A 24,276-nucleotide genomic window follows, 5' to 3' on the forward strand; every position below is an offset into this window, starting at 1 on the left:
TTGTGTACCTTACCACTTCCAAACTACTTACCGAATTTATTTTCGGTATGTTAGATATATATATATATACACACACACACGCGCACACGTATCTCACGACTATCTCTTCCCTATCCCAAGTACTAATTGCACCACTCGCGTCAGTCGTCTTTTCAATAAATAACTTATACACGGTTGCAGGCTCGAAAAGGTTCGTAGAATCGTCAGAAAAAGTGCCGCGTTTTAACGTTCCGACAACTCACTTGTAAATCACGCAAGGAAAGTTTGTCGATCGGTAAGTATAACAAGATAAAATGTCTTTGCCCAGTTTTCAGATCGAGCATTGGAAACAACCGGCTGAATGTGTATCGTTCGATAAAGAAAAACAATTATCCGTCGAACCGTCCATCGAGTTTGGTGTGTAAGTGAGGCCGAAAAAAAAAAAAAACGGAAAAAAATATATAACGCAAACATTATACATCGGTGTAGTGATGAAATTTTCATACCGCAAATTAAGTACAGTCGCAAGTTTGTTAAATATTTTTGCGCGAACTTCCTTACGCGCATCGAAATAATATGCATGGGAAGAGATAAAAGAAGTAATCGGGGGTGAAAAAAGAAGTAGGATAGAAAATGACTCGATAAATTTTGTTTTCTTTCTTTTTTTTTTTTTTTTTCACCTCCCGCAAATCGTCGAACGGTCTGTTATAAAGCTGTCCTTACCATCGCGGTGTTCCGTAAAACGATGTATTACGGTATAGGTCTAAATACGTGTGATTAAAAGGAAGAGAGAAAAAAAAAAAAAGCGATCCACCTAAAGTGAATAATATCGAAAGAGAAAAATGTGACAAGAAGAAGGAGGAGGAGGACGAGGAGGAGAGTAAAGTAGGGAAAAAAAATGGAAAAAGAAGCGAAATACATGCAGGATATATATATATATATATATAAAGGTATTATATAGAAAGCGAAAAATTCATTATTCCGAGAATAAGGGTGACGACGTCGAAGAGTCTCGCGCGTTTCACGTCGCCCCGAGAGCTAATGAGCCGGTGGGGGGAGGGGGGGTTTCTTCTCGATACAGATTAAAACATGGACCGCAGGTCGGCGGGAGGCGAACACACAGGGATGAAGCCGGCGGTATTCGTGCGTTTCAACGTCCCAATTCCTCGGACCTCCCGGCTGGCTCTAGTGGGATGAGGGAAGAGGCAAAAAGGAAGACCTGGAAGAAGGAAAAGAAGCAGAAGAAGAAAGAAAAAAAAAAATTACAAAAAATTACAAAAAATGAAAAGAAAAGAAACAACAACGGGAAAAGAAGAAGAAGAAGAAGAAGAAGAGAAAAAATATAAAAAAAAAAAGAAAAAACATACACCGAAGAAGAATAGCGCGGCGAAGATGGCACGGGATGGGGGGAGGGGGAGGAAAGGAAGATGAGGTCAGCGGTTGCACGACGACGACGACGACGACTGGATACGCCTCTGTGAGGGAAAAGAAGATAAGTCAATTGAAACCTCCCGAAAAGATTCTTCGCGAGCCGGCCGACTGTCGGACAGGTGCGGAGATCGGGCTGCGTGGTCCAATTGGCTCGGCGGATGCTCTTCTTCGGGTCTCGGAAGAAGAAGAAGAAGAAGAAGAAGAAGAAGAACAAGAAAAAGAAGAAGGTGGAGGAGGAGGAGGAGGGGGAGGGGGAAGGGGGAGAATCCTCCGCTCTCCGCGTGGGGTCCACTTTGTGCATGTTAACCGCTCTCGAGGAGTCCGAGGCGCTCTGGTCGGTGGTCCCCAGGTGGCGACCCGGAGGAACCCCGGCGTCCCGGTCTTTCCCCGGATGTCTCGGAGAACCCGAAACGACGATTCTCAATTTGCGGCTCCTTCGCCTCAACCGCTGGCTGCTGATGCAGCAAACTTTTCGTGGTAGGTACTAGCGATTATGCTGCTGAGATAAGAATCGGTCGAGATTGATCGATTGATTGATTGTTTCGTAGTTGTGTTTTTTTTTTTTTTTTTTTTTTAACGGTACAATTGAAATAAAATTTCATCATTAATTTTAGTTTGCAGTCTTGATGGCGAAAAAGTTTTTTTCATAATTTACAGTTTTATTTCAAATATTTTAGAATCAGCAGGTGAAAATATTAATTTATATTTCACTCGTTGCAGTATTAGTAAGTGCGACAACGATGATAATTGATACTTTAATCACAGAAATTCATATTGTGAAGGAAAAAAAAAAAAATAATCGAGTCGGTCGATCAATCGAGTTTAAAAAATAATTCATTATACTCGATGAATCGAAAAAGAATAATCGATTTAATCGAAAATCGCTTATTTTTGGTCATTCTTAATTTCGTACGATTGACGCAGGTTTTTTCGAAGAATTTGGAATTTTTTTTTTTTTTTTCACTCGGAATGTAAAAACCGATTTCTTTTCCGATTATCGTTTAACTGACCTAACGGTACGATTTAATTTGCGGAATTTTTCCTGCCGCGGAGAAATTTCTCAATTTGTATTTACATACTGACAGTAAATTCTTAAGTTTTATGAGGTTGTTCAACCAAAAATTCATGCTTTTTAATAATTTTGCTCCTAGATTGTCGACCATTCGGTACTCTTATCACGCTATTGTATTCGTAAGCTACGATAACTTGTTTCAAAAATAGAAAAAAAAAAAAAAAAACTAAAATTACGAAGAAAAGCTGAGATATCGGACGTTTTATTATAATTCGCATCAAAGCGATGGGAAAAATGTTGCCGGTTACGGAATTCGTTAGATTTTTCAGCCGAGAGTCTTTTTATTTTCTTGAGAAGACTATTTTTTATAAATTTGTGGTTATAAAAAAAAAGTATTTCCATCCAATGTGGACTATACGATGATCTCAATAAAATGAACTATCGCAGGATGAAATCGAATGAATTTAATAAATGTTTCATCAAATTAATCAACAATTCAATTCCATTTAATAATTCCAGTATATTTCATTCCTGTATTCTCGCAGCAGAAATCTTAGCGTACAGATACAATAATTTGATAAATACTCAATGTGTGGCTGCATCGTAATAAAATTAATAAAACTTACTAATTACTGGTTGGCCGATTTTCTTGAATCTATTATCAATTAATTAATATAAATATTGCATTGTTTCAAAGTTTATAATTTCTCAGAATCGAATAAACGGAGAAATCTCAACAGTATTATTCCAATGGATCAATGCCTGAGAAATCGCTAACGGAACAAAAGCCTTCGATTTTTTTTCCACCAAATTAAAAATACGTTATCCGCCAAAGTCCTCATGAAAGTTTTTTTCGCGCTGATACGACATAGGCTTTGTTTTAACCGAAGCGTGAGAACTTTCTTTCAAGCTGGAAGCTCACGAATAAAGTTAAAAATTGCACTCGTTTATTTCATTGAAATCGTAATTACCAACCGTCGATAAATAAACTAAAACAAGCGTTTTAATCGGAAGACCTGACAGTTAATAAACAGGCAAGATTTCTCCGTTTGCATAGCCTAAAAACCATAAGTCCGTCAGCTAAAATAATTACGACGCGACCGAATCCGTATGTTGTCACAATTTGTCAAAGTTGACTCATACCGGTCTGGAACGTTTAATACGCGGAATAAAACACGACAAATTGATGGTATTTGCTTGAATTTCATCGCAGTCGCAAATTCTCCTCATACAGATACACGATGTAATACCCTCGTTTACTTATGCACCTTATTACGAACATTTACATATGTATATATATATATATATGTATGTATAATTTACGTATGAACAAAAAAAAAAATCGTCTATACGTATAGGTAATACAAATTCGCGGACTTGTAAATATTGGAAAGAAACGAAGACTAGTTTTTTCATCCCGGCTTGGATTATTCCTTCACGAACGCGCGAGAAGTTCGATCAGTTGATTTTCGAATCCCGCTCCTTTGCCGTTTGCTCATATATTTTTACGCTTGCCTGTTTCGTTCTCCGATACATCCAATATGTATAATAATAAAAAAGCAAATAAGGCAACAAGTCGAAGCTGGGAATATACAAGTTACCGTCGATAGACGCAGTCAGCGTAATCGAATCGTTCGTACCACGGTGTATACATCTAGATATCGTTCAACATTCCTCGCCTAGAGCCAAGACGACCTTGCCGATAACGGAAGATGTCCGGGAGGACGCAGCAGCGGCGAGTTTGGTTCCATACAAAAACTATCCATGGTTGTAATTGCCTTTCCATACCCGGACGTTGACCTATAATGCTCCTTTGGCAGTGACGCGTGGCGTAATCAAGACCCCGTGCAGTATAGTTATTTATAAAGCTCGTTCCGTCCGCCGAGTTGCGGCTCTGTACGAAATTAAAAATTTCAACAAATATACGGGCATTAAAAAGAGACGAGAGGAGACGGAAGAAATCGATTACCGCGACTGCGAGTCGAGATCCCAAAGATTTCTGCGAAATAATTCAATCTGACGTGATTTCTTTTTTATTTATTTATTTGTTTGTTTATTTATTTATTTTCTCCCCCCCCCCCCCCCTCCCTGCCGCCCCATATTGAATCGCTCGAAAATAATTAATTAAATTATTTTTATTCAATTTGATCACGTTCAATAAACCACATTTATCGATGCAGCAGCGAAGGCAGATACGTGTAATAAATTTCGGACGAGTTCGCGAAACTTAATTTATTCGCGAATATATAAGCTATCATCGTAGCGATATACGTACTTGTACGTATATACTACTATGGTATATCTATACCGTGCATTCCAAGCCCGTGAATTATAATGAGCGGCAATTGAGCGGTGATTTCTTATTTCTCGTCGAGCAATTTCAAGTCTATAAGCCGTATCTATAGTAACGCGGATAATTCGCGTGTGGGCCTCGTAAACATTGTTACGACTCGGGATTCCCTCGCGTATATGAGAAACGGTGAAACAACAAAATTCCTTCATGCCGAATCAAACGACGTGCTTCGCATGTCGCGTGATAATTTTTCCCTCTAATCAGACTGTCGATGTCGGCCTAAATCAGCGTTAATTTCATAACTGATGCGGCCCGTGATTTACCCAATATTGTGCAATTTCGACAGTCTCTGGGTAAAGGAAAAAAGAAACCGATCTTACGTACGTCGTTATAGGTATACGATATATTATATATGTGTGTAGGTATACATATTATTAGGGTGGTTCTTATTCGAACGACGTTCGAATTTGAAATTTGCCGCCCCCTCATTTATTTCTAAATAAAAAAAAAAAAGAAGAAATTTATACGGACTGACGGGTATCGATAGTACTTTTAAAGGGGGAACACAGATAAAGGCATTTTTGTTCTTCTTGTTTGAATATTTTTCTTTCTTTTAAATTAAAAGCGGACGATTGTTACCTAAATACCTCTTTGATGACTTCGTTAGAACCCATAATTCTTCATATTATATATTTCTATTTAACCTGAATACGTAATAAATGTCGGATACAATTGATATCTTGCTTCTTTCCTAACATATTCAAATCAAACAAAGAAAAATATTCAAATAAGCGGGATAAAAATGTCTTAGTACGGCCAATATGTTTTCTTTTTTTTTTTTTTTTCCCTCTTGAAAGTACTACGGATACTCATTAATTCCATACAAAACTAACGTTTTTCGTCAAAGATCAGATGTTTCGGTAAAACAATAACGGAAGGTAAAAAAATGACGTGTACTTTGAAAAGGGAAAACTTCTTGTCGTTACAGCGAGTAGTAAAAATCAAGATTGAACATTCATATTGAACTGTAAGTCTTTGTTATCTTTATTTAGAAACAAACGACGGTTCGGCACAATCGAAATTCAAACATCGGGAAAATAAGAACGAAGAAATAAGATCCGTGGAAAACAGTTACAATAAGATAGAAAAAATTCCAAAAAAAAAAAAAAAAAAAAGAAAGAAATCCAAAATGAAAATAAAATCCCAAAAATTTCTTACGCGTTTTCAGATCGCAGCTCGCGACGCATTTTAAACTCCGAAAAATCTCTCCAGGGATGAACGCCGAGGATCCACGATGTTTAAGGCTGAAGAAAAAGGCGCGCGGACCCTTGTCGATGTATGACAGAAGTTCGATGATAGTTATTAAGCTTTTACGATCACTCGTATAGCCGGGGCTGATCCCTCCGTCGCGATGTTTTATTTTCTTTTGTTTTAATTTTTTTTTTTCTTTTTTTTTTCTCTCTTCCATTTCTTATTTCACACAGATCACCGGACGTATAAATATACGTTTCACATACATACTTGCAGCGGTTCGTCGGACGGACATGTTGTTTTTTCATAAAAGAAATTCTTCAAGTTTTCTCTGCTTCCCCCCCCCCCCCCCCCCCCTCGCCCCTTCCACCCTCGTCGTTAACAACTTCATTTTCTTTCCCTTTCCTCATCCTTCTACTAAATCCCTGCAGCTCGTAGACGTCGTCGTCGTTGTAAGCAAGTGAAATTATTTCAGGTATCAGTGGATATGTGTTAACGTTGCACCGTGCATGGATTATACATATACGGAGCGATTGTCCAACAGCCGAATAGTCCGTCGTTCGTTACGGTGTAACGCGCATGCGCTAAAATTCTAGAGCAGTTATTTGTCAGGGTGACCAACCCGTCGTAAGTTTAGATTACAGTTCACCGCCGTGTTGGTAACCTCAGAAACATTGGCTGCCAGGAACAAGTTTAAAAAATTTCCGACGTTACGTTCGTGACCGTTGGTAGCCCTGGCAAAGAACTTTTCTCGAACAGTGGCGCATGCGCATTAGATTTTAACGGACGACGGATTATTCGCTCGTTAGACGATCACTCTGTATGATATAAGTAGACGGAGTCGATCAGCTGGGTTTTTGACTTCTTTTTACCCTTCTTCTTCTCGTTCTTCTTCTTCTTCTTATTTTTTTTTTTTTTTTATCTCTTTCAAAGCATACGTCGCGACAGAAACGAGAGCCTTGTATATCATTACATAATCGATTTATAGCTCCCGGTCGTACGTATCGTTGCGGTTGCTTTGATTGCCGCCAACAAGTCGTACGGATACCGTGTATACAGGCGTGATAATATAAACCGCTGATTACATACATGTATATATAAATGTACAAATACACGGGTATTGCGTATACGCGTTAATCTATGACGGAGAAGTCTAGGCGACCGGTACTCTGAACGTTTTATAAACTACCGGGGCCGTCTGAAGGACGAAAAGGAAATCGGAATTGGGTCATGCCTGGCTCTTCCACACGACATTCAGGGGCCAGATAAACTATACTAACTGATTCTCATTATAAGCGTGGTTGTGTTTGTGCCTGTATTATACATACTTTTGAGACATTAACGCCGCTACAAGCATGTGCCGGCATATTACAGGTACGCTTATACTATTTTACACATATACCGATACGGGAATCGATTCGGCTCGTTCCACTTTTTCGTTTGCAGTTTTTTTTTTTTTTTTTTTTACTTTCCTATACACTCCGTGTCTATGCGAGATTTATCGAGGTGAAGTTGAATCGAACAAGTTCGTCTCCGGATCACCTAGGTTCAGGGAATTTGTTTCTTTGACAATTTGCAATTTCTTCGAATCGACTCATGCATCTTCCAATCACGTGGATAATTGTAAACGAATTTTAATGGATTAAAATTTTATTACGGTACGGTCGAGATAAATTTTATACGGTTCCGAATCCCGCCATAATTGTCCTGACTCAATCAACGGATTGAGTATGAAATTTTGAGTAATAAATTTGTCGCATTAAACTGGAATGATGGTAAAATCGTTATTCAAAAAATTCCCCGCACTTGTCGAATGGTTCGAGAAACCCGTACGAGTGAAATATTTCAGAATGATAAAATCGAAAATTCAGACAACTTGGCGCAATTTCTAATTAACAAATCGTATACAGGAAAATATGAGCAAAATTAAAATTTTCGCAGAAAAGACGTCAATGAGTTTCGTCGTATCTCACGCGACACGATACTCAGACTCTGCGATATTACACATTATGCGGATGTGTAAATTCACCGGAATGAAAATCCGCGGCAGGAGCGTACAGGCGGTCGCATTTTAAGTATGTCGAGCCGATCGTGAGCAGATGCTGCCGCATCAGCGAAGGAGTAAACAGCGACCGGAAATTCCACGTCATATTACACGTATACTCATCTAGGTAGAGTAGGTACGATAGATAGGCGATGTAACGTATCACGAATAGATGCCGGAGAAATAAGCTAACAAACGAATGGCGAATCAGAGGCGAAATTCGCTCGAGAGCGGTGCCTTTTTAACTGTTTGAACAGACGAGCCTGCAAAGATACAGAAGACGGCTCCGGACAAGAGGGCAACATTCCAATGTGCGCACCGACACAATCGCGTTGGAAAATGCACGGATGTGTCGCACTCTTACACACGCAAAGAAACGTATTAAGCCTACGTGAATTATTATAATTTTGTTTTCGCTCGCGTTACATCGCGCAAACTCAATTAGCTGGCAGCGGCGAGACGAGGGAGAGAGAGAGAGAGAGAGAGAGAGAGAGAGATAGAGAAATATAGATAAAATAAGCTAGAATATATAGTATATATGTATATCTGCATACGAAAAACTCCAAAAAGAAACAGAACGAAGAAAGAAAGAATAGAAACAAAAATGCGTCACAAATTACGAAATAAATGTAATAGGAAAAAAACTGAATAAAAAGAAAGCATCGCCGCATTTTTCAATATCTTGTCCGGAGGCAATCGGCCTCCGTATATATATATGTTATATATATATGTATATTTATATACATATGGAAACACATTTGCGCAAGATAAGAGAAGAAAAGAAACGATCTTTTGCCAATGTTATAATAATCGAGCTCAACGTCTGTTGTATCTGCAATATACGCTAAAACGAATCCGATTACACTTTGATCGTCTGCAGAGATTTTCCATTAGGTAAATCGAAACAATTGTTTCTCGTCGATTTGATTCGTATTTTTATATTTCTTCATTTCTCAACGAACTAACCACCTCGGTATGTAGTCAATTTTATTACACAATCGAGCGATATCCATTTCATTCTATACTGATTTTTAAGTCGAACCCGCAACATTGAAGTAGACTAATCGTTAATTCGTTTTCGATCGAAAATAAGCTCCGTCCATTTCTATTTTTAATCATTTTCATGTCGCTCAAGCACTGGCACTCGGTTATATACATATAGAAAACGCAAGATATGAGGTTTACAAAAAGGCGAAATAATAATGTATGATGCTCTCTGTTATAAGAACGTCTCTGCGAGAACTGACGATAAGAGTATGTAACATATACATATACATACGTACCTATGTACAATATCCAAAAAAATCGAATTTTTTTTTTCTTCAAAAGGCACACGTTTAACAGTTTAGTAGGAAGCGGGGAAAAAACGCTCTTTATAATTTGAGACCTTAATATTAGTATTTAATGGTACCTGAACGCAATTTTTCGTTTTCCATTTAATTCACACGAGAAAATAACTTTGGTTATTTCTGAATGTTGTAGCTCGGCAACAAAGCGATGTCTATACATTTCCGACATATATTTTTGTCGGGAATTTAGTGAGCTAGAATAAAAGTCACTTAAAATTATTCGCTAACTAAAGTTAAATCATGTAAAAATTCACTTTTTTTCGAAATTAATAACCAAAAATACTAGACTTATCAGAAAATATTGTGGGTTTTATTTTTTGCGTGACTCATTTCAACCGTTGTAAAATCATGTCGTTTAATTAATTTTTAATTTACGCAAAATATGCATATACATATGTGTGTGTGTGTGTGTATAAATCTATATAAATGTGTATGCGTGTACGTGAAAAGATACGAAAAATTCTAGCTTCTTTAGCACCGATTATACCGATCGTGGGCGTTACACATATATGTGTACAAAGTGTTTTGAAGAACACGTTTGTTTATTGTGTCGTAGCTGATAGCCGCGTCGTGAAGCCTGTTATCTAAGACGAATGCGTCACGGTAGAATAGAATTTAACCCGTTATCAAAAATTACCCTCAACTTCCGGTCCAGGAGATACCGAGCATCCTACATTTTCTCTTACAGAACAATTCCTTCTCCTTCCACGCCTCGAATACCCGTGTCTTTATTTACAATTACGACTTGAGATGAACCCAAGCCTCGATTCGTACATTTTAATTTTCCAACAATTTATTCGATCTCTATTAATTTTACGTCTTGCTGTACGTAGATCACACAACGCTGTGTACATTACGCGCTTGAGTCGAAGACGAAAAATCAGACAAGCACGAATGCAGAGGGTGACAATTTGTTCGAGGTTCGGGTATTGATCTGAGGTGGAAAAATTCTAAAGAGTATTAGGTACAAATATTTGTTGTTCTTTTTTTTTTTTCTTTTTTGTTTGCTCACACATTTCCGCAATCTTTAAATTGTTTTTTATTTGTTTGTTTTTCGATTATTCACGGTAGTACGTTTAGTTGATTTCACAGAATACCTGGAGTATAGAAGATCACGCGCCCGGTTCGGAATGACAGGTGATTTAAAAATCGTTAATTTTCTCCAATAGAACTGTTCTGATTTCCACATTTTACTTAATTGAATACTGTAATATTACGCCAGATTTGGTAACGCGAATCGTTTTATTCCGAAAATATCTACTTAGCTGTCGGGGCTTTCCAAAAAGTTATCAGTGCCACCTTCGACGAGGAAAATTCGAATCTAAGCTTGCGAATTAAATCTAATCTGTTACAGGAAAATACGTAATTACATCCATCAATCCAAATTATATGTACTGTAAGGACCAGTCGACTGATTCTTGGAAAGAAAGATTAATCCTATAAGCTTCGTTTCAGGTTTGCATAAGTCTCTAACTTTTAACTTTTCACAAGTATGTTACATGTTAAGTTTGTTCTCGGTATGTATACACTCCTCGTTATACACTTGAATTTTCTCAGCCTGAGTTTGAAAGCTTACGAGTGAAGAGATCGATTAAAGCTATTTCCCCCGCAGCCCTTTGATCGGCCTCATAACGCGAGGCTACATAACTTATCGTTAACATCCTGTTTCTGTGAGCCCAGTCAGATTTTCAGTCGCACTGAGCGAAATTTTTAGTTCCGGTTACCGCTCAGTCTTCAACTATTTTCATTTTTTACCACAGTCGAAAAATATAGTTCTAGGTAGAAAATGAAAATTAATTTTCTAGCCGTTACCGGATAGTCTGGTATCCGTTACTATTCTTTTTCATTACGATCACTTAAATTTTAAATTTTTGCAACGATAAATTGACGTTAAAGCCTCGTGTAGCTAAAAAAGTGGAGTAAACCTCGCAAACTGATTTCGCGTTGCAATTAGCAAAAAAAGGATCGACGATAGCGCAAAATGGTTGCGCGTACCTCGTTTTTCCTAATTCCAAGAATATTCAAACAGTTTTTTCAACGATACCTGTTTTACCGATCTTCTCTAGTTACTGCAACAAATGAAATGTTTCTCAGTGCACTAACATGCGATTCGAGACGTCCCAAGTCCAGAATCGAGGGTGAATGAATATCGTCGAAGGATTGATCCGATAGAACGAGAAAACCCGAATACACACGCTGACAAAGATAGCGGACTTGTACGCCCCGAGCCGAAGATGCGTATTAGTAAAATCCGTGAGAACAAGAAGCAGCAGAGTTCCCGGTTCCCGATCCCGTCCGTCCGGCACCCCGAGAAACGTAGAAATCAAGTATGTCATTCAAGATTCCGAACGCGGTTCGTCGAGCTCGCAAAACAGACAGAGTTGTTGCTTTGCGCGAGATCGTTCGGTGCGTACGTACCAAAGGGATCTCTACGAAGAACGCAAGGAACTCTGGGTAATGGTGTATAATACGTCTCGGCAGCGTTCTTGGATTCCCGTAGAGTACGTTATACCTACACCTCGCGTACTTATCCCGAGAGAGGCACGAGGCGACAGCTTCAGCATCGGCATCGTTGATTTCCCCGGAGCTCAGTGAGCTCGCAATCAGCTCGCAAGCTCCGCGCGTCTCCTCATCACCGGTATTTTACTTCATTACATGCAGATAGTTGCGCGCGCGTAACTCGTAGCGTCGTACGTACGTACGTACGCGTACATGTGAATGTACAGCGTAGCTGCTACGTAACGCAACGCAACGCAACGCAACGCGACGCGACGCGTTTCCCCCTCCCACCCCCCTCCTCTCGCTCTCTTTCGCTCTCTTCGGCGAGTTCGCGTCTTCGGCGTCTCTCTCTCCCCCCACCACCGTCGCGGAGACTTGCCCGACTTTGCGCGGCGAGCGGCGAGTAGAGCGAGTAGAGCGAGTAGCGAGTAGCGCGCTGACTCCGCAGGCACGGTCAGAGAGCCGGAGAGCAGAGAGCGTTCTCCTACTCCGGCAACTCCTGCTTCGTCTCTTCCTCTCCTACTCTCTATACTCCTTGAGGCTAGTAGTCGCGGCAACGGAACTCAGTACAGCCGGAGCAAGCGGCAAACGCGGTGAGGGAGTCATATCTCTCTCTCTCTCTCTATCTCTCTCTCTATATCTGTCTCTCCGTATCTCTCTCTCTCTCTCTATCTATCTATCTATCTGTCCACCTATCTCCGTCTCTCTCGTCCGCGTTCCTCCAGCTATTCCCTTTCTGGCTTTCTCGGTTTCCCGCTCTCTCTATGGCCCGATCGATCCTCTCGATAATATAATAAATTTTATCACCTCAGAGACGATATTGTATAATTGTTTTACATACCCATGATGGCGCGTTCGGGATAACCCCGCGGTTTTAAACTCTTGTTTTTTACTCATTTGTTATTTTACAATATTTTATTTTTTTATTTTATTTTTTTTTATTCTTCATCTCGTCTCATTTCCAATCACTACCACCGTGTGTGTGAATAATATCCGTTTGTTTTCACCGGCCAACAGACGATATGTTCGATTAACAACGAGACCGAGAAAATAATAAATGTAAAAAAAAAAAAAACAAAAAAAAGAAAAAAAAAATAATTAAAATAAAAATACACGCACATCTACATAATATTATATTCTTATCGCAAATGTCACTCTGCCCCGACAGTTGAAAATTACATCTTCGATGTGCGACCGCCGAACGGACGACGGCACCTTATCACGTTGACACTAGTTTCACTACAGTTCGGGTGTTTTAATGGTGGACTTAAAGGGACGATCGTTAATAAATACACTGTGTCCATTGACAGATATACGGTAGGACCGGTTGAAATACGAAAGAACCCAAAGAGAGAAGAATAAAAGAAAAAAAAAAAAAAAAAAAGAAAGAAGAAAAATAAAACAACGAAAGGAAACTTCTTTGCAATGATTTGCAGTTATCTAATAAAGAAGAAAAAAGAAATAACGTATTAATATACAGTGACGTGTGTGGTAGTACCGGTACATAATAATAATAATAACAATAATAATAATAGTAATAATAATATCAGCACGCGCCAATCGAGATCTCATTTGACGTTTCGTGCACCGCCAGAGAGATTGTTACCAATATACCCTAAACAGTTTGTTCGGAGCAGATTTCCGTGTGATAAAAAGAAAAAAACAATTCGAACGACGACGCAAAATGAAAGAAACCTCTGTCTAAATTCCTTGTTTTCTGCAATAATCTTCCTCCGCAGCTGTTCCTTTTTCTCTTTCCTCGTCCTGCATCGCTATATACGTACATATATATATATATATATATACATACGTATATATGTATATACATACATACGTATATATATACATATACATATATATATATATATTACACATGTATAATATGTATACTAGAATATAATATTTCCTCTGCGAATCGAGTAATAATAATACCTGTTGTATATATAACTGTAAAGTAAAAAAACTGACGTATAAAATATAACCCGCAGAAAGGTAGACGATCCGAGTAATCGCCGTAGTCGCCGTCGTCGTCGTCGTCGAAGAAATTGAAAAAGAGGATATGTAACGACGAAAGAAAAGGGAATGAAAGAGTATACGTGAAAATTGTTGTTTTGACAATAACGAAAGTGCGCCGTGGACTCGAGGAGGAAACTGACGCGACCGAGTATCTGCGCTGCGGGAACCTCGGATGAGCGAGAAACTGAGCGAACGATCTGCCCTCGTCCTCGTGGAACAACAGGTGAGAGAACGCGGTGCTGCTGCTGCTGCTGCTGTTGCTGTTGATGCTGATGTTGCTGCTGCAGCCGCCAGTCGCGCTTATACATCTGGACGTGCGCACGGGTACGTAACTAACTGACAGGTTGAACCGAGTTGTATCACTGCCGGCAGGCGTGCAAAAAAAAGAGCGGGAAAAAAAGTTTGAAATCAAATCGACGAACAGTCGTCGGTGAGGGACGATGGAAATTTGGAAGGGTCGAAATTCGGGATTGCTTTTAATTTCTGGCGAGTTTACAGAGGGTGAAACAAACTCTCGTGATACTTTGCGAACCTCTATTGCTGTTGTTATCAAGCATTGATTGTTGGAAAGTTGTTCTTTTTTTTTTTTTTTATTTCAATTGTGTCAACTAATTCAACTCGCGGTTAATCGCGCGTTTTTCACTTCGTGTCGGAAAGCTGAACCCTTTCAAATTCAAGTTCGTGTTACACGCATGATTCGGTTTGAAAATATGAAAAAGTGATTTACAGCCGAGTATGAATCTGCATTTTTTACGTAACGCATCGAGAAAACTGTACCTACTATGATGAGTAAATTTTTCTTTGTCGTTACACGAATTACGTAGTATATAAGTTGGCATTCGATTGAACAACATTTTTTCACAATAAAAATACATTTTCGTTATACGATGAGTGAGAATTTACTCGTTGCGGGTGGAAATTTTTAAACACGTTGACACTCGAAGAAGATTGATTTTCTTTCGTTAATAGTCGCGTATCGTAAAGTACCGTGTTACGACGAAGTGTGACGAAGAGACATTTGGCATTCAATTTGATCAGTCCTGATAATCGATGAAAAAATTTTATATAAAACAATTAAGTATCGAATCAGCACAAAGATTTGGTCTTAACAGAAAAGTCGATCGTTTTGCAGTTAAAAAAAAGTCTTTGGTTCCGCAAGTTCTTACAGTTTCGAGTAAAAATTTTTTCAAACTCGGTATCAACCGGGCAAAATGCATCGGATCAGAGACCTCGGTAATCTGTCAAATGTGAGCCGAGAGAAACAAAAATAAAAATGTCGATTCAAAGTTAGCGCGGACGATATAATTTTTGAAAGAGATAGGACAACGAGGAAAGAAAAAAAAACGAAAAGAAAACGGTATTTTTATAACAAGTCGTATAATTTATATACCTCGCAACGATAGCAATTAAACTTTGCGTCGATTATAATATAGACATAACGAAGAGCTTTACAAGCGGACAACGTTGCAGGTCGCTGACACAGAGACCGAGAGACGGTCAGACGGCATGGAGTCGTTATTTGTTACTCATTGTTGTTTAATGTTGGTCAGTCGTTGCCGAGGCCTCTTATTACATACGCGTATAAACTGTCAACCTCGGGCTGCCACCGAGGAAGAAAGAGAGAAAGAGAAAGAGGAAGAGAGAAAGAGAGAGAGAGAGAGAGAGAGAGAGAAGATACAGCGACACTTATTTATAGGATACAGACCTGTGACAGCTGTTAAAGGTACACATGTACGTACTTGTGCGGGACAGTGATTTTACCCAAGACGAAGGACGTCGGATCGTCCCGATGATACTCATCGACTAGACACGACGTGAAATATATTACAAAATTTTTTACATTATCAAGTATATACGTATAATAGAGCCGGACGATAAATTTGAATAATCGTATTTGAGTGGGGGATGATGACGATACGATATCGTATAACTTTGCGTATAACGTTGTATAACGTTAAACTCCTCCGTTGGATACATGAATTTTTGTACGTCTCTGATAATGCGATAATGTGCGGAGTGCGAAATCCATGCCCAACACTAACTCGCGAAAGCGTTCCAGTGGAACAGGCACACTCAGACATACCGCAATTTACTTTCATTTCTGATACAGTTATCAAAGAGTAAACAACGCGTACAGCATAATGATTCAGGGAAAAGCGTGTATAGTATACGTATGTGCAGAGAGGCATATGGTACTTGCCCACCTAGTTGTAAACTATGAAGCTTGACTCGAGTTGGGCAAATAGAATGGAGATTAATACTTAGCAACGGAGCTCGTGAAGCTCGTAATCGTGATAGTCGCGTATGGCGTGTAATTTAGCAATCGTCTAATCGGTTCGAAAATAAATTTCCTTCCTGAAAACATATTTAAGCACTATCGTATCGCACACTTCATTGGAAACCGTTACTCGAATAGTCACAGGACTCACTTATTGTTGGTCAGGGTTGATGGGGGGACTCTTACGATTAGTTTGACTTTTCGGAATTACGAGGCTGAAAATGCGATGGAAAAATTGATTGTTCTCCAATTTTAGAATGACTTTCAAGGCGTTGTCGAACAATTAACGACAATCCCAAAGTAGCGAAGCAACGATTTCTTCTAAACGTATTACATCGTTACAGTGACGTTAACAACTTCAACCTCGTTAAACGGAATAATTGTTCCGTGGAATTGCAACGAAAACGAAACACCGTAATGCGATTTACCCTCAGGCTTATCAAAGCTCGTTTTCACTTGCCTATCACTGTCGTAATCAGTGACTGACGAAAGTTAGGGACGGTAATGTTCGAAGGACAATATTTCAGCAACGTCATTCTACGACTATTCCTCCGTTAACCCTTAACCTGTACAATGGTTAAGTTCTGGCGGACAGACACATGTACTTAAAAAGAAAACCGTGGAAATTTAGAGCGTAAGGGTTAATATTTGAACATTTCCACACTGAGAAAAATGTCATTTCTTACGGTAACAGGAAATAAAAATTTCTCTCAGTGCACGTATGTTATTCTAATGAGTAAAAAAGGTACTCGGGATCTCCTGGACCGGAACAGGATATCCTTTCGTGTTTTCACCTTTTGTGTTTACCCTTTTGAATGCTTGCTTCCGATGAGAGAAGCCACGCAAGACTGGCAAAGCCGTCTTTTTCGAGTTCGCCAAATTTTCGAATTTACATTCTTTCATTATTACCATACATTCGGTACAACGTCGACACGACCATTTCTCCATACCCACACACGAAGACGGTCCAATCTTCGTTCCTGACGGCCAACGCTCCTCCTTAGCAATCCATCCGTACACTCTGATATCGCGGCGTTGAAAAATCCTCCGATCGAGCTTCGGAGCGCAGCATCCACACGCCGCGTGACGAATCATCGAATTCATTATGTATACCTATGTATAGTCGAGGCTGTGATGGAATTTCGCGCGACATCGGAGGGCGATAGACGACGCGTTATTGCAATAATAAAATTAACGATAACAATAACGATTACACGTACAACCAAGTGCAGCGAAGCTCAGCTGAATTGATATTGCGCTCGGCAAGTCGTGCACGGATAAAACCGCAGCCGCGCTTTCGACGAGGATTATTTATATTAAACTCCCCGTATAACCTGCATCCTTCTCCTTCCTTCTTCTTCTTCTTTTCGCATATCCTCTAATTCGCATTATAAATATTGATAAAGAGTTAACATCCTTGTTCGACTACACGTGCGCAACATCAGCGGTATCAGCATCGCTCTGTATAATCTCTTATTTCTGCACGCCACGCCAATTACTTTGCATATTCAAATGTTTATTATGCGTGTATGTTTGATCGTCAATAAAAATTGAATCACCCCGGTATGCAGGTGATAAAAAAACTGTTATTATTCTTCACAGCCGAGTTTTTTTTCATTTACTTTTGCTCTACGCGATATGCAATTATTATTGTTGTTATTATTATTCTCACGTCGATATATCGTTGAAAGTTCTCCGCGGCGAGGGTGCAGCAGAAAATAAAATCACTGACTCACAGTCAGGTAGCCGAAGACGTATATATATGATATATATATATATATAGATATCTTTACATACCTATTTTGGCTCTGGATAGATGTCGGATGTTTGCGAGAACGGCGTTTCCCCATTTCGAGGAAAAGTCTCACAGGCTAATTAAGATAAGCTCCATCTTAAGATTGCACCCGATACACACCTGAGATGGAGAGACAAAAGAAAAAAATAATGTTAGTCAGTCGTCGGATCTAATAGACGTGCAAAAATGTCCCTCGCCCCGAAACATTGCAGTGAGAAAAATGTCATTTGTTACGGTAACTAGAAAAATTCAGTAAAACAAGTATCGTTAAAGAAAAAAAAAACTGTTTAAATATTGTTGGAAATACGAAAAACGAGGTACGCCTAACCATTTTGCTCTATCGTCGATCCTTTTTTGGTAATTGCAACGTAAAATCAGTTTGCGAGGTTTACTCTACTTTTTTAGTTAAACAAGGCTTCAACGTCAATTTATCGTTGCACGAGCGTTAAATTTTCGCAACAGACACGAGAAAATCTAGCAAAAGTGATCGTAATGAGAAAGAATAGCTAATATATAAATATATAATAAACTAATTTTCATTTTCAACCTAGGACTATATTTTTCGATCGCGGTAAAAGATGAAAATAGTTAATGACCGAGCGGTAACCGGAAATAAAAATATCTCTCAGTGTGATTGAAACACCTTCGCGCGCGTGGGCATCAAGAGTGATATAGGTGTACCTACTCTAATTACGATGCTGTACGCGTTATTGCTTATTACACTTGGAAAAAGGTTGACCGGTGGCAAGCCGAAGTGCAAACTGTCATTAAAACGGCTCAAAGTCTCTCACTCCCTTCGGTAAGTGTAACATGGATACCACAGTCGTTTAGTTAACGACCTGCCACGCGGTAGTGACTTGGGAGGCAATCCTCCCGGTGTAACAGATAAATATACAGCATACACAGTGGCGTATACGCGACATGTACGCGCGTATGTGAAAAAGAGACAAAGGATACTCACGTGAGAGGAGATTTTTAAAAGGAGTAAAAAAAAACTAAAGTGAAATAAAATAAAATAAAAACATTTAAAAAAAGAAAACATGTACGATTGAGTAAGTGCCTCTTAAGCTGAGGGTTGAGAGAGAGAGAGAGAGAGAGAGAGAGAGAGAGAGAGAGAGAGAGAGAGAGAGAGGGAGAGAGAAATTGCAACGTCAAGCCCTCTCCTTTATACATACAACGCACACCTGGTTTAACTTGTTGAACAATTTATCGCGATATGTGCACATCCACTTGCATACGTACTTGTCCGGTACACCTTTTACATCTATATAAATATACACGCTTGTGTTATTCGTCCGTATGTCGTATAGGTATATATATATATATGTGTGTGTATACATGTATGCATAATATCTCTTACTTGAGTGGGCATACAGAGAGAATTGGTTTTCTCGTCTAAGAGATATTATCTTCACGCACGCGTTGTTATTAGGTATACTTGTGTACGCAGATCTGAAACGAGATTCAAATATTTTTAACCGTGTGTGTGTGTGTGTGTGTGTGTGTATATATATATATATATACATATGTACACACGCCTTACATCTAAACCAGATTTTAGCGCGGCTGCAGGCTGCAGGCTAAGACTGCACTGGCTGGCTGGTCGGCTTGCCAAAAGTTTGCCATTTGAAACTATAATCGTTGCAACATAATGTAAATATTTGTTAAATATTTCACCAGCGCGGTCCGTTGATATTCTCTCTCTTTCGGTTATTTTTTTTTTTTTATTCTTTCTGATATTTTTCCTTTTCTGTTCACTTTTGATTTAAGGTGGTTAATCACTTTTGAGAAAATATCTAATTTGGCATGTGTAAGAGAATAGGATTACATCGATGATCGTTAAATTGGATTAGAAAAATTCCGGTAACTTGAAAAACGAAAGAACATCAATATACAATGATCGGATTAATTGACAACGATGAATCTCCGTAAGACAAAATTATCGGTCCTGAGTCTTGTCTGAAGATATCGTGTAATAATCGACGTGGCGCCGCGATATCGTTAAATACCTACGTTCGATATTTTTATACACCGCAATTAATTGAATTGCAGTATTTCCAATTGTCACGAGCGATTAAAAGTCTTTCATTGTCAGCTAAATGCCCCGCGGGGTATAATGATGAAGTTAAATCTCGGCAGGTAGTGCGTTGCAGGATAAAAGAAAAAAAAAAAAGATGAGACTAAAATGTCCGAGAGAAAAATATGTAACACGTGTAAGAAGGAATGTAATTAGTGGACAATTACATGGAAGCTTGACTAATTAAAATCGTGTTTCTAACGAATATCCATTATCATTATTAACGTTGTTATAATTATTGCGATAGCTGTAAATAAATGTATAAATCAACGCGTGCGAACTTTCGTTATAGGTATAAACGATTTCATGGGTAAAAATTTCACCATAATTATTCATACGCGACAGATGAAAAAGTACCATGTACACGAATGATATCCGTGAATCAAATCGGAGTTTCTTACCGAGAAAATAATACCACTGACAGGAGATAATTACAAATAATTGTGACTGCAAGATAAGTTTTGAGTGAATTTTCTTCTTTGTCATCGTCGTAATGTGCACGGTTAGAAAAAAAATATCCCAACGGGTTCACTAAAATTTTTGGCTTGATTTAACAATTTTTGAACGTATTACTAACTGAAAAAAAAAACTTACATATTAAATGTTGATGTGATAATTCAAATTTTAAAATTACAAAAAATGCGTTGTCATATTCACCAACAGAAATGTAACAAATAACACAAATATATGGTGGACCTGCCGGGAAATTTATTGTTTGTTTAGTTAAATTTTTCCAACGGAGTAATTACACGATGGACCGTGAATTACGTTAGAGAATTTTAAAAAACGGCGTCTAATCAGATTTTTTCTTCCGGAGATACAAGTCCAGAAACATAATGTAGGTACAACTGGAGAAATTATATTACCGCGATGTTTGTTCAGTTGAATTGTTATGGAGGTTATATTTTCAACAATCGATAGACGATAGACGATACATATATATATATATTATATATTTATATTATACACGTAATCGAGGAGTGACGCTGCATTCGAAGAGTTATAATTAGCGTTACACCTTTTTTACGATTGGTTGTGGGACGTTTTTTTTTTTTTTAAATTCTTTTCTTTTTTTTTTCGTCTTTTATCACGCAACGGGCGCCTTGTTAAGGCTGATATTGCTCAATTCCCGAGTAGATATCCCGACTCTTCGGGTTTTTCAATTGTAAAGCAGACACCGCGCGAATGGCCTTGAGCTACCCGGAGAACTTCGAAGCCAGCTCACAATCATCCGTATGCTCTCTAACAAAATATATTACGTTATGGTATACCTGTGCCAGGTTTGCGTGCGTGTGTGCGCGTGTGTGTGTGTGTGTGTACATGCGATATACCCACTTGTTCTCTAGGCACAAGATACAACGCACCGGGGCACGTACAACGTATCTCACAATCGTAACGAAGCCTCTCTCGCGGTCATCGAGTAAAAGAACCAAGCGTAAGAAAGAACTCGTCCCGACTCTCTAAGCCATTACTACACATGCCTTGCGTATTACGATCACCCTCGAAGCATGCTCCTCGTCTTATATGCACCTGTTAACAACGGGCGTCTATTTTACGAGAGTCGGATTTCGAGGGTTTCAAGAATAATTGTCGAGAGTACAAATTCATCAGCTTTTAAACGAGAGCAAAATTTGTTGGTTTTGTTTGTTTTTTTCTTTTTTTTTTCTTCTTTTTTTTTTTTCTTTCCGATATCAAAGAGGAGTACAAAAAATCGCGTTATTCTTTCGTCAAAAAATTTACGGAACTTTCTGATGAAAAAATAAATAAACAAATAAATAAATAAAATAAAATCAGCATCAACATCAATTATGGTTCGGATTACAAAAAGACTTGTTTGAGTTCATCGATCGACAGCGATTCGTAATGCTTGTTTCCAATTGTGAGTAAAAAAAAAACCAAGAAATAAAAAAAACAGCGACAGCATTTTGATAAAATTGATTTTTGCCAAGTTTATTATTGTTTAAATATTTTTTATTGGTGTCTCTTTTTTTTTTTTTATCGCAACGCGACCGAATCCATGTAGTATATCGAAATTGGGTTCCACGTGTAAGATTGAATAACGCGTGGTTGATCGTTTGATTGAAGCAACGTAATCGGTTTGAACGTAATTGTGGAAAAGCGTATTTTTCCTCAGGTTAAAAGATATGTACCAGGAACTCGGAGTTCTTGTTCCTACGCGTAAAGAAAATTCTCGATACTTATTACGCCCAGAACAGCACGCACTGCATCCCAGGGCCGATTATAAACCGCGCGCTGGTAGTTCCAGTGCGCATTATTTCCCCCCTTGTATACTTGTTTGAGTTCAATGAAACAGGTCTAGATTATAGTTCTCCGGAATTGTAAGTAACCTTCCATACTCGCATAACGAACCTGAGTTAAATAGAAAATTGATTATTGTCGACGGAATTAATGTTGATTGGAACACGATTTTTTTCGTCTTTCAATTCAAGTGTTGCATTAATACGAAATCGATATCGCTTCGAGTAGCGTTTGGAAAATTTTCCTCTTACAAACGGACTTGAACCTATACTCGAAGATGAAATGCTTCAAAATTCTTAAAAATTCGTGTAAAATCAATTAGGGGTGGAAAAAAGTATGCACGAAAAAAAAAAAAAAACATGTGATGTAGATTTTTACATCTTTTGTGGTGAATATATGGACGGCACTTTTTTGGACCCAAATCTACATCAATTTTGGTAGACATACCCAAGCATATTGCAACTCTTACTATTGTTTTTGTATATCTTGCCACAATTGCTGTAGATTTAACTCCAAAAAAAAAAAAAAAAGAAACGCTGTCCATAATTTGATTTTTTCTTGCATCTCGCGAACTATTCCAACTTTGTAAGAAAAAAAAAAATTTCCTGATAAAGTTGTCCATTTTCGAATAAAGAATATTTGAATCGAAACAAAAATGTACGATTCGATTTAAAAAAAAAAAAAAAACTGGTCCATTGTAGAACAGATTTTCCAATTGAAACATTAGATCGGCTGAAAACGTAATGCGTCCTTTAAATCGGGACACCCTGTATATTCGCCACAGGGTATGTAAAATCTACATTATTTTTCATTCCGAGATGGGCATGAAAAGTATTTTCATCGTTATTAGATAATTTCTCGATAAAAATGATCGATGTTAGAATTCGTTAGTTTAAAATAGATATATATGCCATTGGTAAATGATTCGCTTATATATATATATATATATATATGTATACATATATATAAAACGATCATTCGGTCAAATTTTATTCCTCGTATTCTAAATATACATGCTTAATATACCTAGGCAAATTTACCACCACTTTTACACAAGAAGCGTGTTAGATATTTTTCCCGCGCAATGATCGCACCTCGCACACACATCGTCCAGAGTTAATTTATTCCCGAGTAGAAGCTGTTATAGCCGCTGCACAGACTCGGAGAGAAAACAGCATAGAATTAGAAATCCCTTGGGGCAAAATTCTGGGCAGTTTTTGACGCCCAGGGCGTCGTTGTCCTCCCCCCCTTTCTTCGTCTTCACCATCAAGGGACTCGGTGTGTGGATATAAATGAAGTCTTGGTGGAAAAAAAAAAAATTATATTCGCCTGTATAGACGACGGACGACACTCGCGCCGGTCCGTTGAAACGATTAAATATTCTCTTATACTTATTTGATAAACGTATATACGTATATATGCATGCATGGACGTGGAGATTGAGAAGTCGAAAATGCACGCCAAGCTTGAGAAATATTGCTTCTATATTTATGTAGATTTTTACAGCTGCAGGATCGTGCTATTATTGAATTTCTTTACCAAATTTAGGCAGAAATAATCCTCGATAGAGCGAAGAAGATGTGTGATTTTTTTTTTTTTTTTTTTGTAATCAAAACATGTGTTTGGATTGTTCCAATTTCTATTCTTTGTTTTCTCTTCTCTTACTCTTATTAAATGTACTCTGACTACACTGTGGAACTATCGCTATACAACCTATCTACTTGTAAGAAAAGAAAAATTTTTATTTCATTTTTCAACTCTCGTTCTTTCGTCGATTTTGCTAAAAGCGTAGCGAATGTTGAAAAAAAAACGCAGAAAAATTGTTAAAATAATGCATCTTCGTCTTCGATCTTTTTCGAAAGTAACGTTAATAATGATAACATGACGATTTATATATCCTTCGTAAAATCATAAGTTATTGTTATAATTGAAATTGTCGTTAAAACGGAAGTCTGGAGTTGACGTTAATTCGATACTACCATCCTGCCTCACA

At 38.3% G+C, this 24,276-nt stretch overlaps 1 protein-coding gene across 3 annotated transcripts in view; it reads left to right on the forward strand.

Annotated features, from left to right (window-relative positions):
- Positions 1 to 12,301: 12,301 nt before the first annotated feature.
- The window catches only part of LOC107225331 (BMP-binding endothelial regulator protein), a 62,636-nt gene continuing 50,661 nt past the window's right edge, over positions 12,302 to 24,276 (forward strand). The window contains exons 1-2 of one of the 3 annotated variants that reach the window (XM_046741356.1): positions 12,302 to 12,451; positions 13,847 to 14,198. The gene's annotated coding sequence lies outside the window, so the exon portion shown is untranslated. Of the gene's footprint in view, positions 12,452 to 12,929; positions 13,359 to 13,751; positions 14,199 to 24,276 lie in introns of those variants that run through there. The other 2 variants (XM_046741355.1, XM_015665758.2) reach the window with 2 other exon arrangements.

The sequence above is a fragment of the Neodiprion lecontei genome, chromosome 5, assembly GCF_021901455.1.
Source record: "Neodiprion lecontei isolate iyNeoLeco1 chromosome 5, iyNeoLeco1.1, whole genome shotgun sequence".
Classification (NCBI taxonomy): domain Eukaryota; kingdom Metazoa; phylum Arthropoda; class Insecta; order Hymenoptera; family Diprionidae; genus Neodiprion; species Neodiprion lecontei.